Source organism: Aythya ferina, assembly GCF_964211825.1.
Source record: "Aythya ferina genome assembly, chromosome: 1".
In the NCBI taxonomy this organism is placed as follows: Eukaryota; Metazoa; Chordata; class Aves; order Anseriformes; family Anatidae; genus Aythya; species Aythya ferina.
The window spans coordinates 41,328,903-41,344,284 of NC_140296.1; positions in this window are offsets into that span (position 1 = coordinate 41,328,903).

The following is a 15,382-nucleotide window of genomic DNA, read 5'->3' on the forward strand; positions in this document are numbered from 1 at the left end:
ATTGCCCCTATACGTCCAGCTGCAAAAAAATAAAAATAATAATAAAAAAAGGAAAACTAGCTCCAGCCCTGAGAAGGACTTAGGACTTGGGGCTGTTGGTTGATGAGAAGCTCAACATAAGCTGTCAATGTGCACTTGCAGACCAGAAAGCCAACTGTATCCTGGGCTGCATTAAAAGAAGCATTACCAGCAGGTCAAGGGATGTGATTATGTCCCTCTACTACGCTCTAGTGAGACCCAGTCGGGAGTACTGTGTTCAGCTCTGGAGCCCCCTGTGTAAGAAAGACATATTAGAGCAAGTTCAGAGAAGGGCCACGAGGATGATAAAAGGGCTGGAGCACCTCTACTATGAAGACAGGTTGAGAGAGCCAGGCCTGTCCAGCCTGGAGAAGAGAAAGCTCCTGGGAGACCCCATCACAGCCTTCCAGTACATAAATGAGGCTGACAAAAAAGTTGGACTTTATCGGGGTAGGACAAGGAACAATGGTTTTAAACTAGAAGAGGGTAGATTTATATTAGATATTATGAAGAAAGCCTTTATGCAGAAAGTAGTAAGGCACTGGAACTGGAAGAGGTTGCTCAGAGAACTTGTGGATGCCCCATCCCTGGAAGTGTTAAAGGCCATGTTGGATAGGGCTTTGAGCAACCTTACCTACTGGGTGGCATCCTTGCCCATTGCAGGAGGGTTGGAACTATTTGATCTTTAAGGTCCCTTCCAACCCAAGCCCTTCTATGAAAAAGAAGATTTGTGGAGTAGTAGTCACAATGGCATACAGATAAATATGAATCACTTTTCATATCAACTTTGCTGCAAGACTATTTTTTTTCCCTACAGGGGATAAATGATTGTATTCCCTGACATTCCCTGTATTTTAGGTTTTTTTTTTTCCTTGTTTATTTTATCTGTTTTGTTTGTCAGTCTCAATCTTTTGTGTCTTTTCATCACTAGCAAAACTGAAAGAATTGACCTTCCTATTATAAAGAATAAGCTAATTTCCTATTAGTATTAAATTATACGCTGAATGCATTGAACTTTTGCCACATAACAATTCCTAACATTATTATTTTTTATTTTTTTATTTTATCTTTTTAGTGGTATGTAGAATATTCCTCTTCTGTCTTGAGTTATAATGACGATGAAAAGTCTTTACATATTTTCAATAATATATAAATGAATGAGTGGGGACTTGTCAATTTGCTTCTCATTAAGATGCAAAAAAGTAAGGGGAATAAAGGAATAAAGAAGACAAAAAAATGTAGCTTTCTCTGCTTGAAAGTATGGAAAGAAAGTTTAGTTAACACCTTGCTATCTTCTTTTGGCAATGTCTCTCCTAGAAATAAGAGAGGGCTTAAAGGTAAGAAACAGTACCATTTCCTAACCATCCACTTAACATCTTTCTCCCTGGCTCCATCTTGGAACACCACATCTAGCTGTTTCCAAGACAAAGCCCAGACATAATTTGGCTGGTTATTTCATTGGGGTTTCTTCTCCCAGCTGCGGTGTAAATGAAAACTGCTCCAACTTTTGACCCCCTTTACTTACAAAATCTTTCAAATCAACCACTCCAGGATAAATGTACTCAAATCTCACCCAAAACGTGGAATAAATCCATCAGGGTTATAAAATAAACTGACCTACAGGAGGGGTACAGCAGGTTCCTGGTTCTATGTTTGATGTTCTTAGAACAGAAATATATACATCTGTATAACATTTTGAAAAGTCAAACAGTAACAATGGTTTATAGGGTATCAGAAGTAACTTAAAGGACACCCAGGGACAAGCGCAAATATGTGACTGTGGGTAGCGTCCTCTGGAAGGAGAAATTCCCGACCAGTGAGGACATGGCTATGCCACCTGGTCTTGGGATCAGAGATTGGTATATGCTACTTTATTTACCAATATATACATAATTGTTGTGTTTGCAAATCAATTCATAGAATTTCAGTACACGCGAGTAACATATCAAAACATTATTCTATAAGGATTTTAAACCAGACATTATTTTATAAGGATTTTAAACCAGAGTTTAAAATAATCCTAGACTTATTTATTTCATATCTGTCAAAATCAGATTATTTTATTTAGAATCCCTCAGTTGTCAGGGAAACAGATTCAAATCTGTGCAAAAATTTATTTAAGAAAAGTCTGACAGCAGAGAAACTGAAAAACCACAACTACAGGCTTATATTCTTAGTATTCATCTTCACAGGCACATCTGATTCCCAGACTGGAATAAGTGTCTGTCTCTTGGGAACCCATATTCTAGACAGCAGCTGAAAACAGCATGACAGCTCGAAGTCTGCTTGGCTTTGTAAGATAGGTGACTGGTGAAAAAAATAAATAGAAGTGAAAAAGATAGAGTAAAACTCACCAACAAGAAGCACAAACTTTTTTTTTTAATTTTAATTTTAATTTTTTTATGATGATGAGTCTAGCCTTGTCACTGGTGTTGTTATAATTCTAAAAGCTAACAATACGAATTACTTAATCACAACACTCTATTTCTATCTGTATTCACATAATTTTCTCTACACTGCTTGTTAGATAAAGGTTAGATGAAATTAGATGAAGGTTAAGGCCTAGATCCCAACAGATAACTAGGTGCCAGGAGCAGAATTTTAAAATGTATTTAACAATACAAGCCCAAATTTCAGATTTAACTTCTAAGGCACTTACTGTATCTAATAATATAAGTCCAAAACTCAGATTTGACATCTAAAGCACTTAAGTTTAAACCTTGTTTGAAGTTATATAGTCAGATACGGCTTTCACCTAGTGTGAGCAGCTCTCTAGCCTACATTCAACTGTATCCAGAAGACAGATAATCTTCCAGGTCAGTTCTCAGAAAATGCTGGAACCTCTTTAAAAGTACTTGCTACACTTCAGGAAACATCAGTGGAGGCCATTATTTTATTTTGAATCAATGAATCAAACAGAGGTTAAGGTGGGAAGGGATAATTCAGATCACCTATTTCAATTCCCCTGCTCAAAGCAGGGTCTGATAGAGAAGATTAATCAGGACCACATACAGTCAGGTTTTGAATATTTCCAGGGATGGAAATTCCACAACCTCTCTGGACATTCTGTAACAGTGTTTAAGCACCCCCAAGGTAAATCAGGTTTTCTTATGTTTAAACAGAAGTTCCCTGTTCCCACTGCCTTTTTGTTACTCCAGTATGTTCATGTTTATCTTGCACTGGGGAACCTGTACCCAGTGCTCTAGATTTGTCTCACCAGTGCTGAATAGAGGAAATGGATCATCTCCTTTGACCTACCAGCAGTATTATTCCTAATGAAGTCCAAGACACTGTTAGCCTTCTTTGCCAGAAAAGGACCTTGTTGGTTAGTGCTCAACTCAATGTCTACCCTAACTGCCAGGTACTTCTCTGCTAAGTTGCTTTCCATCTGGTCAGTCCCTCTGAATGACAGCTCACTTACCTAGTATATCAACCACTCTTCCTATGCTTCTCTCATTTCCGGTTTTCCTGAGGGTGTAGTTTATCCCATTATCAGGGTCATCAATGAAGACATTACATATATTAAAAAGATATTAAAAAGATATTAAAACATAAAACATATTAAAACATAATTAAAACATATTAAAACATATTAAAAATATGTTTAAAAAGTACTGATCCCAGTTCAGTTCCTGGGGTACACTGGTAGAGACTAGCCTCCAACTGGAGTTTGCACCACTGATCATAACACTCTAAGCCTAGCAGTTCAACCAGTTTTCAGTCTATCTCACTGGCCACTTATCCAATTCATACTTAACCAGTTTGTCTATGATGATAATAGAAAAAGAGAATCATTAAGGTTGGAAAAGACCTTCAAGATCATCTGGTCCAACCATCGCCCTATGTCATAGTTCCACTTGAGTGGGCAGCCGAGCTCCACCACAGCCGCTCTCTCACTCCCCCTCCTCAAAGAGGAATGGGGAGAAAATATGTGAAAAGGGGCTCAAGGGTTGAGATAAGGACGAGAAAATCACACAATAATTATTGTAACGGGCAAAACAGACTTGGCATAAGGAGATAGTAAGATTTATTGCCTATTACAAACAAGTGAGAGAAGTGAGAAAACAAAGGAAAAAAAAAACAAAAGCACCTTCCCCCCCATCCACCCTCTTCCACCTCCTCCCCCCGAGCGGCGCAGGGGAACGGGGGAATGGGGGTTATGGTCAGTCTACAGCACTTCTTCTCTGCTGCTCCTTCTCGGTCACTCTCGTCCCCTGTGCTGTGGGGTCCCACCCACTGGATGCAGTCCTTGATGAACTGATCCGGCGTGGGCTTCCCACAGGCAGCAGCTCTTCCAGAACTGCTCCAGATATGGGTCCGTACCACGGGGTCCATCCCTCAGGAGAAAACTGCTCCAACCTGGCTCCCCTACAGGCAGCAGCTCCTGACAGGTCACCTGCTCCTGCGTGGTCTCCTCTCCACGGGCTACAGGTCCGGCCCGGAATCTGCTCCGGCAGGGGTCTTCCACAGGTGGCAGCCTCCGTTGGTGCAGGGCCACCTGCTCCACCGTGGTCTCCTCCACGGGCTGCAGCATGGAACCCTGCTCCACCGTGCTACTCCATGGGCTGCAGGGGGACATCCTGCTTCACCATGGTCCTCACCACAGGCCGCAGGGGACTTCTGCTCCGGCGCCTGGAGCACCTCTCCCCCTCCTTTTTCACTGACCTTGGCACCTGCAAGACTGTTCTCTCACTCCCTTGACTCTCCCAGCTGCTGTCTGGCGCAGCGTTTTTTTCCCTGTCTTAAATATGCTCTCACAGAGGCGCAAAACAACATCACTTATTGGCTCAGATCTGGGAAAACAATGGGGCCCTTCCCAAACATGGGGCAGCTTCTAGATCTTTCTCACAGAAACCACCCCTATGGCTCCCTGCTACCAAAACCTTGCCACATAAACCCACTACACCCTACTACCAATGTCACCATTTAAACTATGTCCCTAAGCACCAGGTCCAACCTTTCCTTGAACACCCCCACAGACAGTGACTACAACACCTCCCTGGGCAACCCATTTCAATGCCTGACTACTCTTTCTTAGAAGAAATGTCTCCTAATTTCCAAACCAAACTTTCCCCGGAGCAACTTGAGGCCGTTCCCACTAGTCCTATCACAAGTTATCTGTGAGAAGAAGCTGAACCCCAGCTCCTCACACCTTCCTTTCAGGTAGTTGTAGAGAGCAATAAAGTCTCCCCTGAGCCTCTTCTTCTCCAGACCAAACAACCTCAGTTCTCTCAGACGCTTCTCACAGGACTTGTGTTCCAGACCATTCACCCACCAGTTTTGTAGCCTTTCTCTGGACACACTGCAGGGCCTCAATGTCTTTCTTGTAGTGAGTAGCCCAAAACGGAACACAGTACTCAAGGTGCAGCCTCACCAGAGCAGAGTACACGGGAATGATCACCTCCCTGGTCCTGCTTGCTACACTATTCCTGATACAAGCCAGGATGCCATTGGCCTTCATGGCCACCTGGGCACACTGCTGGCTCATATTCAGGCAAGCATCAATCAGTACCCCCAGATCCTTTTCCTCTCTACAGCTTTCAAGCCATTCTGCCCCAAGCCTGTAGCATTGCATGGGGTTGTTGTGGCCAAAGTGCAGGATGTGGCAATTAGCCATGTTGAAGCCCATTCCACTGGGCTCTGCCCATAGATTCTACCTGTCCAGGTCCCTCTGCAGGGCTTTCCTACCTTCTGGCAGAATGACATTTCCCCCTGCCTTGGTGTCATCTGCAGATTATTGAGGGTGCACTCAGTTCCCTCATCCAAATCATCAATAAAGATATTAAAGAGGATGGGCCCCAACACTGACCCCTGGGGAACACCACTCATGACTAGTTGTCAGATGGCTTTCACTCCATTCACCACCACTCTCTGGGCCTGGCCATCCAGTCGGTTTTTAACCCAGCAGAGTGTACTTGTCCATGCCATGGGCTGTCATTTTCTCCAGGAGAATACTATGGGAGACTGTGTCTAAGGCATTGCTGAAGTCTAGGTAGACTACATCAACAGCCTTTCATCAACAGCCTCATCCACAGGGTGCGTTACCTGCTGATAGAAGGAGATGTGGTTGGTTAGGTAGGACTTGCCTTTCATGACCCTATGCTGACTGGGCCTGATGCCCCTGTTGTCTGTAGTGGGTTTACGTGGCAAGGTTTTGGTAGTGGGGGACCATAGGGGTGGCTTCTGCAAGAAGAATCCAGAAGCTGCCCCATGTTAGATAAGAGCCCTGCCACTGGCCAGAGCTGAGCCCATGAGTGACGTTGTTTACGGTTCTGTGAGAACAGACTTAAGAAAAGAAAAAAAACCAAACAACAACACCTGTGCCACAACAGCTGCTGGGAGAGAGAGAGGAGCGATAAACAGCTTTGCAGACACCAAGGTCAGTGAAGAAGGAGGGGGAGAGGTGCTCCAGGCAATGGAGTAGAAGTTCCCCTGAGGCCTGTGGTGAGGACCGTGGTGAAGCAGGCTGTCCCCCTGCAGCCCATGATCACCAGTGTACCGTGGTGGAGCAGGCTTCCACGCTTCAGCCTATGGAAAAGACCTCAGTGGAGCAGGTGGACCTGCACTGACAGAGGCTGCAGCCTGTGGTGGACCCCGCCCCCTATCCCTGGAGCAGGCCAGACCTTAGCCCATGGAGAGAAGACCATGCAGGAGCAGGTGACCTGGCACGAGCTGCTGCCCGTGGGGGGAACCAGGCTGGAGCAGTGTGCTCCTGATGGATGGACCTCATGTTATGGACCCATATCTAGAACAATTCGTGATGAGCTGCTGCCTATGGGAAGTCCATGCCATATAAATTCAGCAAGGACTGCATCCTGTGGGAGGGACCCCACATTGGAGCAGGGAAAGAGAAGGAGCAGCAGAGACAAAGTTGGAAAGACTGACCGAAATCCCCATTCCCCCATTTCCCTGTGCTGCTTGGAGGGAGGAGCTGAAAGTGGGTGGATGGGGGGAAGGTGGTTTTGTTTTCTTTCCTTTGTTTCACACTTCTCTAGCTTGTTAGTAATAGGCAATAAATCTTACTATCTCCCTACTCTGAGTCTAATTTGCCTGTGATGATAACTGTTGAACGATCTCCCCCTCCTTATCTCAACCATTGAGATATGCCTTTTGCATTGTATTTTCTACCCCTTTCCCTTTGAGGAGGGGGAGTGAGAGAGCAGCTGAGGTGGAGCTTGGCTGCCCACTTGAGTAAAACCACCACATTGTCCCGCATATGCTGTGTGATGATTGCATTCAAGATGACCTAGTCCATCACCTTTCCTGGCACCGATGTCAGGCTGATAGGCCTGTAGTTCCTTGGGTCCTCCTTATGACCCTTCTTATAGATGGAAGTCACATTAGCAAGTCTACAGTCATCCAGGACCTCTCGGGATGACCATGACCACCCATAAATGGTAGAAAGTGGCCCAGTAATCACATCTGCCAACTCCCTCAGCACCCTCTGGTAGATCCCATCTGTCCCCATGGACTGGTTACAGTCCAGGTAGAGCAGCGGGTCTCTAATTGTTTCCCCTGAATTGTGAGGGGTTTCTTCTTCTCCTCATCCTAGACTTTCAGGTCGGGAGGCTGTGTACCCTGAGGATAAGTTGTCTGGCTAGTAAAGACAGACGTAAAGAAGGCATTAAGAACCTTAGCCTTTTCGTTATCCTCAGTAGTCATGTTTCCCCGTGTGTCCAGTAAAGAATGAAGATTCTCCTTGGCCCTTATCTTGCTGTTAATATATTTATAAGAACATTTATTTTTATCCTTAACCATAGTGGCCAGGTTGAGCTTATGCTGGGCTTTGTACTTTGTACTTCCTGATTTTTTCTCTGTATATGCTGGCAATTTCTTTGTACTTCTTCCTGAGTTGCCTGCCCCTTTTTCTACTGGACATTTTTCTCTGGACAATCAGCTCTCTTTTTCTCTGGACAGTCAGCAAAAGTTCCCTGTTCAGCCATGCCAGTCTTCTTCCCCACCGGCTCATCTTATGGCATGTGAGGACAGCCTGCTCCTGTGCCATTATAACTTCCTTCTTGAGGAGCATCCAGCCTTCCTGGATTCCTTTGCCCTTCAGGACTGACTCCCAAGGGACCCTCCCTACCAGTGAACAATTCAAATTCTGCCCTCTGGAAGTCCAAGGTAGCAGTTTTACTGACCCCCCTCCTGACTTCACCAAGAATAGAGAACCCTGCCATGACATGGTCACTCTGCCCAAGACAACACCCTACCACCACATCTCCCACCAGTCCTTCTCTGTTTGTGAAGAGCAGGTCTCACAGGGCACCCACTCTGGTAGGGTCACTAACCAGCTGAGTCAGGAAGCTATCTTCCACAAACTCCAGGAACATTCTAGACTGCTTCCTTAGGACTGTATTCTATCTCCAGCATGTCTCAGACTTTAAAATCACCCTTGAGGACAAGTACTGGTGACTGAGCTACTTCCGCCAGCTGTTATAGAATGCTTCATCTGTCTTTTCATCCTGGTTTGGAGATCTATAATAGCCCCCAACCAGGATGTCAGCCTTGTTGGCCAACCCCCTGATCCTTATCCACAAGGACTCTACCTTATCATTCCCAACCCTGACCTCAACAACATCAATGCACTCTCTAATATAGAGAACCACACCACCTCCACTCTTCAGTTGCCTGTCCCTTCTGAAGAGCTTGTAGCCATCCATTGCAGCACTCCAATTGTGGGCGTGGTCCCACCACATTTCAATGATGGTGACTAGGTCATAGTTTGCCTGCTTCACAATGGCTTCCAGCTCCTCCTGTTTGTTGTCCATGCTGCGTGCATTGGTGTAGATGCACTTGAGTCATGCCATTGCCCTCACCCCCAGTCCTGGGACTGCTCCCCCAGGCTCATCTCTGTTGAGCCTCATTTCCTCCCCATCCCCCTTCATACCTAGTTTAAAGCCCTCTCAATGACCCTTGCTAGCTCTCAGGCTGGAGTCCATTTCCCCCTTTGAGATGGGTGGGACCCATCAGCAGCTATCAGGCCAGATGCCGAGTGAGTATCTTTGTAATAAAAAAAAAATAATAAAAAATCCTGCGACAGCACCAGCCTCTCAGCTATGTATTGATCAGCTGGGCCTTCCAGGTCCTCTCAGTGTTCCTCCCCACCACTGAAGGGATAGAGGAGAACACCACCTGTGCACCCATGCCATCCAGTAATCTTCCCAATACCCTGAAGTCCCTTTTGACAGTGTTCAGGCTTCTCTCAGAACCTTCATTGCTGTCAGACTGAATTATCACTAAGGGGTAATAATCAGAGGGGAGCGGCTGAGGGAGCTGGGCTTGTTCAGCCTGGAGAAAAGGAAGCTCAGGGGTGACTTTATTGCTCTTTACAGATACCTTAAAGGAGAGGTGGGGGTTAGTCTGTTCTCCCACGTGCCTGGTGACAGGACGAGGGGGAATGGGCTTAAGTTGCACCAGGGGAGTTTTAGGTTGGATGTTAGGAAGAACTTCTTTACCGAAAGGGTTGTTAGGCATTGGAACAGGCTGCCCAGGGAAGTGGTGGAGTCACCATCCCTGGAAGTCTTTAAAAGACGTTTAGATGTAGAGCTTAGGGATATGGTTTAGTGGGGACTGTTAGTGTTAGTTCAGAGGTTGGACTCGATGATATTGAGGTCTCTTCCAATCTAGAAATTCTGTGATTCTGTGATTCCCTAAGGATAGGGTCTGGCTGACATACGAGGCCCTCTGTTCGCCCCAGAAGGGAATTGTCTACAACCATTATCCTTCTTTCCTTCTTGGTGGAGAACGTCTTGAGGCATGGAGTTGACTTCCTTGCCCTAGACAGCCTCCTGTGTTGACTTTCCCCCATATCCTCACCATCCTGTCCCTCGAGCTCCAAGGCCTCAAACGTATTGTGTAAGAGCACCTGGGGAGGCAAGGTGGGTAGGGGGGGGGCTCACCTGTGACACCAAGTAGGAAACAGTTTCCATTCCTCTCCATCTCTCATGTCTCCTTCCCCTACCCAACAGTGACAGAACAGGGGGTCCATCACTACTTGGGTTTGTCACCACATGCCTTTCTCTCAGGCATGGCATGGAGTGGCTCCACCAGTCTAACTCCTGCTCACACTCCCTGATAGTTCTTAATCTCTCCACTTCCTCCTTGAGCTCTGCCACCAGGCTGATCAGATCGTCCACCTGCTTGCATCTCACGCAGGCAGTATATCTGTCACCCTCCATTAGTAGCAACAGGCTCAGGCACTCCTGCAGCCAGAGACCTGAACAGCCTTATCTTTGGGCAGGCACTCTGCCTGGGTTGCCACAGTCTTTTTGGCAAGCACTTTGGCAAGCACGTGCTTCCTGGTGGTGTCCATGGCTGGGTTTGCTGTCTGGGTGGTAGCCAGTAGGTGAGCCGGTCTCCTGAGAGCAGAGGGCTCCTCCACTCTCCCTGTTCACCCTGCCTGCGCCCACTGGCCTGCAAACTGATGCACCATGCCCTGTTTGCCCACCCTGTTTGCTGCACTCCTGTTTGCTTGTGCCCTCTAGGACCTGCCTTTGTACGATGTTCGGGGGCTTTTGGCTCCACCCATTCCTGGTCAGTCACCCTTGCAAGGGCTGCTGGGTCTTGGCAGCTCCCTTGGCTGCCTTCAGTGGTGCTGATGAAGAAAAGCTCTTGCCTGCCAAGATCCCCCACTCAGCAGCAAAATGTGACAGCCTCGGAATGGATCCTCCTTCTTCAGGACCTGAGTGACATTTCCCTTCTTGCCAGCTCAGTAGCCTCTCCCAGTCACTGTGGCCTTTCAATGAATTTCAAGTATGTCTGCTCCTTGGCATTGGCCAACAACAACTACACTCTCTGAGGAAAATACCATGCCTGATCCAAAAGCCTGAGAGAAGCAAGGTTGCTGTACTCTATGCCTGCAGATGCAACCATTAGTGAGGAAGAAGATATATTGTGAATAGGTGCACACAGAGTACACATATACACCACATGTATATGTGGCCACACAGATCACAGGCAGATACTGAAAGCTCCCACATGAACATAGACAACACTGATGTCCTCATCCTACTCCCCTCTCTGGCTGAGTAGGATAAAAATCCTCTAGTGAGAATATATACATACACCAAGCCCATGCAAGCCCAGTAGCTACTCCATGCAGGCACCTACAGGTACCCAGCACCACAGCTCCACTCCATTTTTTGTTACAGAGTATCACACACACAAACCTGACTGGAAATCCCCAGGTCCCCATACCTGAGCCCTCTTTGCTCTCACTCTTGCAAATACACACAGATGCTCTCAAATCCAGAGCTGGCCTGTAGAGCCACTCATCCCCACTCACTAGCCATTTATGCTCATTGGCTAGCCCAGCTTGGTAATCACTAGCAGTTTGTCTGCCTCTACTGCAACTACAGGAAGGAAGGGTTGGAGGTTTTTTTTTTGTTTTTTTTTTTTTTTCCCTGAACTACCTAATTTTCAATTGTGCATTGGAGATCAGATGTTAAGGTCAGTAAATGGGCTTCCAGATGACCTAATGGACTAAGTCTTAAATTTCATGCTGCTTGATAAATCTAATAACTCAGAATTAAAAGGACTCATAAAGACAGTCTTCTAAAGGGATCAGGAAAAAGTAGAAGCAATATATTACCTGACCAAAAAAAAAAAAAAAAGAATATATATCTGTTCATACAGAAAACTTTCTTAATAAAAGACAAGGGAAGAACTTAGGATATTAATTATGATAAATTAAGCAATATATATATATATTTGGGGAGCAAATATGACTGAAGGTTTAAATTGGGCACTTTGACTAAACACACACAAAAATTAAGTAAATTCTAAGTCTTAGGGTTTTTATTTTAGTCAAAAGCTGGTAAAGACTAGAAACCTATTTAGATTAGGACTTAGAAAGAAGGAAATAAGGAAAAAGTAATTTGTATAATGTTCCCATTATACTCATATACTCATATACTTTTTTTTTTTTTTTTCCCAATTGTTGCTGTTATAATTGCAAAGACTCTGCAGAAACAATATATAAAAATGTTACATTGAAAATTCAGTTAAATGAGATAGACTTCTAAACTGTCAAAAATCTGGTAATGCCAAGAAAAATACCAGTAGAACCTGCCAAAAGAAGGAATTTAACAGAATGACAAGGAAATAATAATACAAATTTTATTTGATGATTTACCAACATTTACTTTTTAACCAAGCCAGGATGTTTTAAAGTTTTGAAGAGTGAAACAGTAGTCTGGTAAAAGCTGAATTGTTTCAGAGAAATCTTTTTTGAATCTTCATTGCCTAGGTAGGAAAAAATATATAATATTCTCTTCTAATTATAATTATAATATTATCTTCTAATGACATCATTTATTTCATCTGAAGGAGCATGGATTGATCTCAAAAAAAGTAGAAAATATGCGGATAATGTGGAGTCCTGTCTGGAAAGAGTGTTAACCTTTTCTAGATCTTTCTACTGTTTAGGTAAAAAGAAAGGGGAAAAAAAAAAGTAAGAAGTTTATAAAATCATTGAAATAAGTAATAGGAAAGGATATGGCCTATACTATATAATGTAAGCCAAAGACTTGACTTAAAAAGTTTGCCTTGATATTTGTTTTGGAGGTTTCTGTCAAAACTGGTAAGTTCTAGTTTTATGTCTAAATTAAAATTTTCATGAAAATCTTATTAATTTAACAGCCATCCAGAATTTTTTTTTGAACATATTTTGAGAATGAAGAAATGCTGACATGCACGTTAATGGTGATTATCCTTTGCTGCTTTACGGCTGATTTCTCTCTCAGATTACGTCTCTGATGATACGCTGTGGACATGGACCCAACCAACCAAGTCCATTTAAGACTGGGACAGGCTGTTTGTATCAGAGAGAGAATATGATCAGGGAGAATCAGAAAAAAAAAATAATAAAAATTTCTAGTAAATAACCAGACACCAAAATAGCTCTTTCAAATCACAGCAAAGGCATTGCTGAATAGAAGTGGATTCTCTCTCTCTCTCTCTTGTTTTGTTTAATATTTAAGCTGAGAAAGAAAGAGCGAAGTTGGATTTCCTCCAGCAGTTCTATGATTGGATCTCTCCTTCAGCTTTTGCATCCTCTAATGAATTGAAAATGTTCCTTCCATCCACTTGAACTATTTAAAGTATTTATGCTGCATTACATGTATGTTCATGGAAGGTAGAGAAAACTCTCCAAAAAGTGTAAAGGCACTGCCAATTCTCTTTTGGACAGAGCAACTGAAACTGCAGTCTCCTGAAAGTTCTTAACAGCTTTTTTACCAAGCCAGGAAAACAAACAAACAAACAAAACATAACAAAACAAAAACACTATGGTTGTGTGAGGGTGAAATGAGGAATTCAGGAAGATATGCAAAGAACATAAAAAAATAAAATTAAAAAAATATATATTCTGGACAGAAAGCACAGAGGGAAAATTATGCGTATTATAATATGGGCAATAAAGGAAAAAAATAGGAAAATCTTACAGAAAATTAAAATGTAATTATAAATGTAAGAAATTAATTAGTGCAAGTTTACCATAATACCAGAATTGAAGCTGAAAGGTGGTTCATAGTGAAAAAGAACTGGATTTTTAAAATTTACATATTTACATTTGAATATGCAAGCCAGATAAGCTTTGTTTCCTTTGGCTCGTCATTTCTCTGATTTATCAGATCTTTATTTGATGGGTGACTTGTGCAAACTATATTACTATACTTAGTATAGCTTATATCTTTGTTCAACAGATATTAAGTATATCCTATTAAGGTTTGTGAAGAATAAAAATCACAGAGTTTTTTCCACCTTACATTTTTTTCTGTCCATCTGAGAGGCCACAAAAAACTATCAGCTAATGAAATATGAGTGTTTGATTCCTTGGTAACAGTCAGAAAAAGAATGCTTTGTATTTGGGTGGATCTTCTCTTAAATACACAATTATTGAGGCTGTTTCCCTTAAAAGTGAAATTATAATGCCCTTTTTAGAATTATGAATTTTACTTTTGGTTGGGAGTAGGAGTACACTCCTGTTTCTAAAACAACACATGATGAGGGGGGGAAAAAATCCATTTTTTTTTTTGTACAGAACAGTTCAAGTGATAACAAATAAGGAACTAGTCCTCCTTCAGTCCAGTTGGCAATATAGGTCTCAGCTGCCCTTTTTGATTCTGTGAAGTTCAGCACTCACAGGAGCTAGAAAAATAATGATTATCTAAGTACAGGTGAGCTTCTGAGGGTTCAGGGAGCTCTTGTACCTACACATACCTAACTACAATTTTATTTTTTCATGGACTTAGACATTCTGCTGAGCTTATAATATCACTTGTTAACTTCAGGGTCTCTTTGTGTACCTTTTCTTCTTACTGAACTGTAGAAAATTGGATATCTGGTATTCCACTAAGCTTCACTCTAAATCAGGCCTCCATACATACTTCTACCTAGAATAGATAGATAGCAACAATACTAACAACATGGTGCTTCAGTAGGTCCAAGCAAATTCCTGTATAGTTTTTCCATTGCTTTATGCAGTAGGCAACAGCCCTGGTCACAATCTTCCACAAAGCTCTTTATTCATAATTAACATGTATATGTTTCTGGACTGATTGGGGTCTGCCACCCAACAGAGCAGATAAGACAAAATTCTGTAGCCATCTGTAATCCTGTCCAGTTAGATAACAGTGCAACATACAAAAGGACTATTATGTATTCATCCATTTTTAACTGACTGACAAGTGTTAGTTTTTTTTGTTGTTGTTGTTTTGGTTTTGTTTTTGTTTTTGGTGGTGGTGGTTTATTTATTTACTTTTTCCCTCACATTCTACTCCTGCTAACTGAAATCTGAATAGTAATAGTATCTATCTGCAATACTCAGTTGCGCTCACTGAAGAGGGAGCAGTGTGCCAGCGGCAGCGTATTTCTGGCAGAATCTGAGATTCCTGGCATAAAGAAATTGTAATTGGATACATGACAATGTAGTAATGATGAGCCTACAAGCAGCAGAAGATAACACTGTTTGCACTCTGTCCAAACAAACAATTTTTATGTCATTCCTCCGATAGATTTCTTCTGTGTTTTATTTGACAAATAGTAAATGGGAAGAGGAGAAAGCTGGAGAATACCAGGATTTTCCAAAAGGCAGCAAAAGAAAAACAATTGCCCAAATCATCTTCATTAACATAATACACAGAAGAATAGGCATCTGTAATGATTTTTTAAATATTGACTCTGACATTATGAAATGAATAACAGTTACCGTCTCAGCTGACAGCAGCTGCCAACTGTGTATGTAATAATTTTTCAGATTCCATGGTGCTTACGATAGACAGCAATTTTGTTGGTGCTAGGGAATGCACCAAGGAATTTTAAACAAAACCTTTTTATTTTTCTCACATAGCATTTCTGCTTA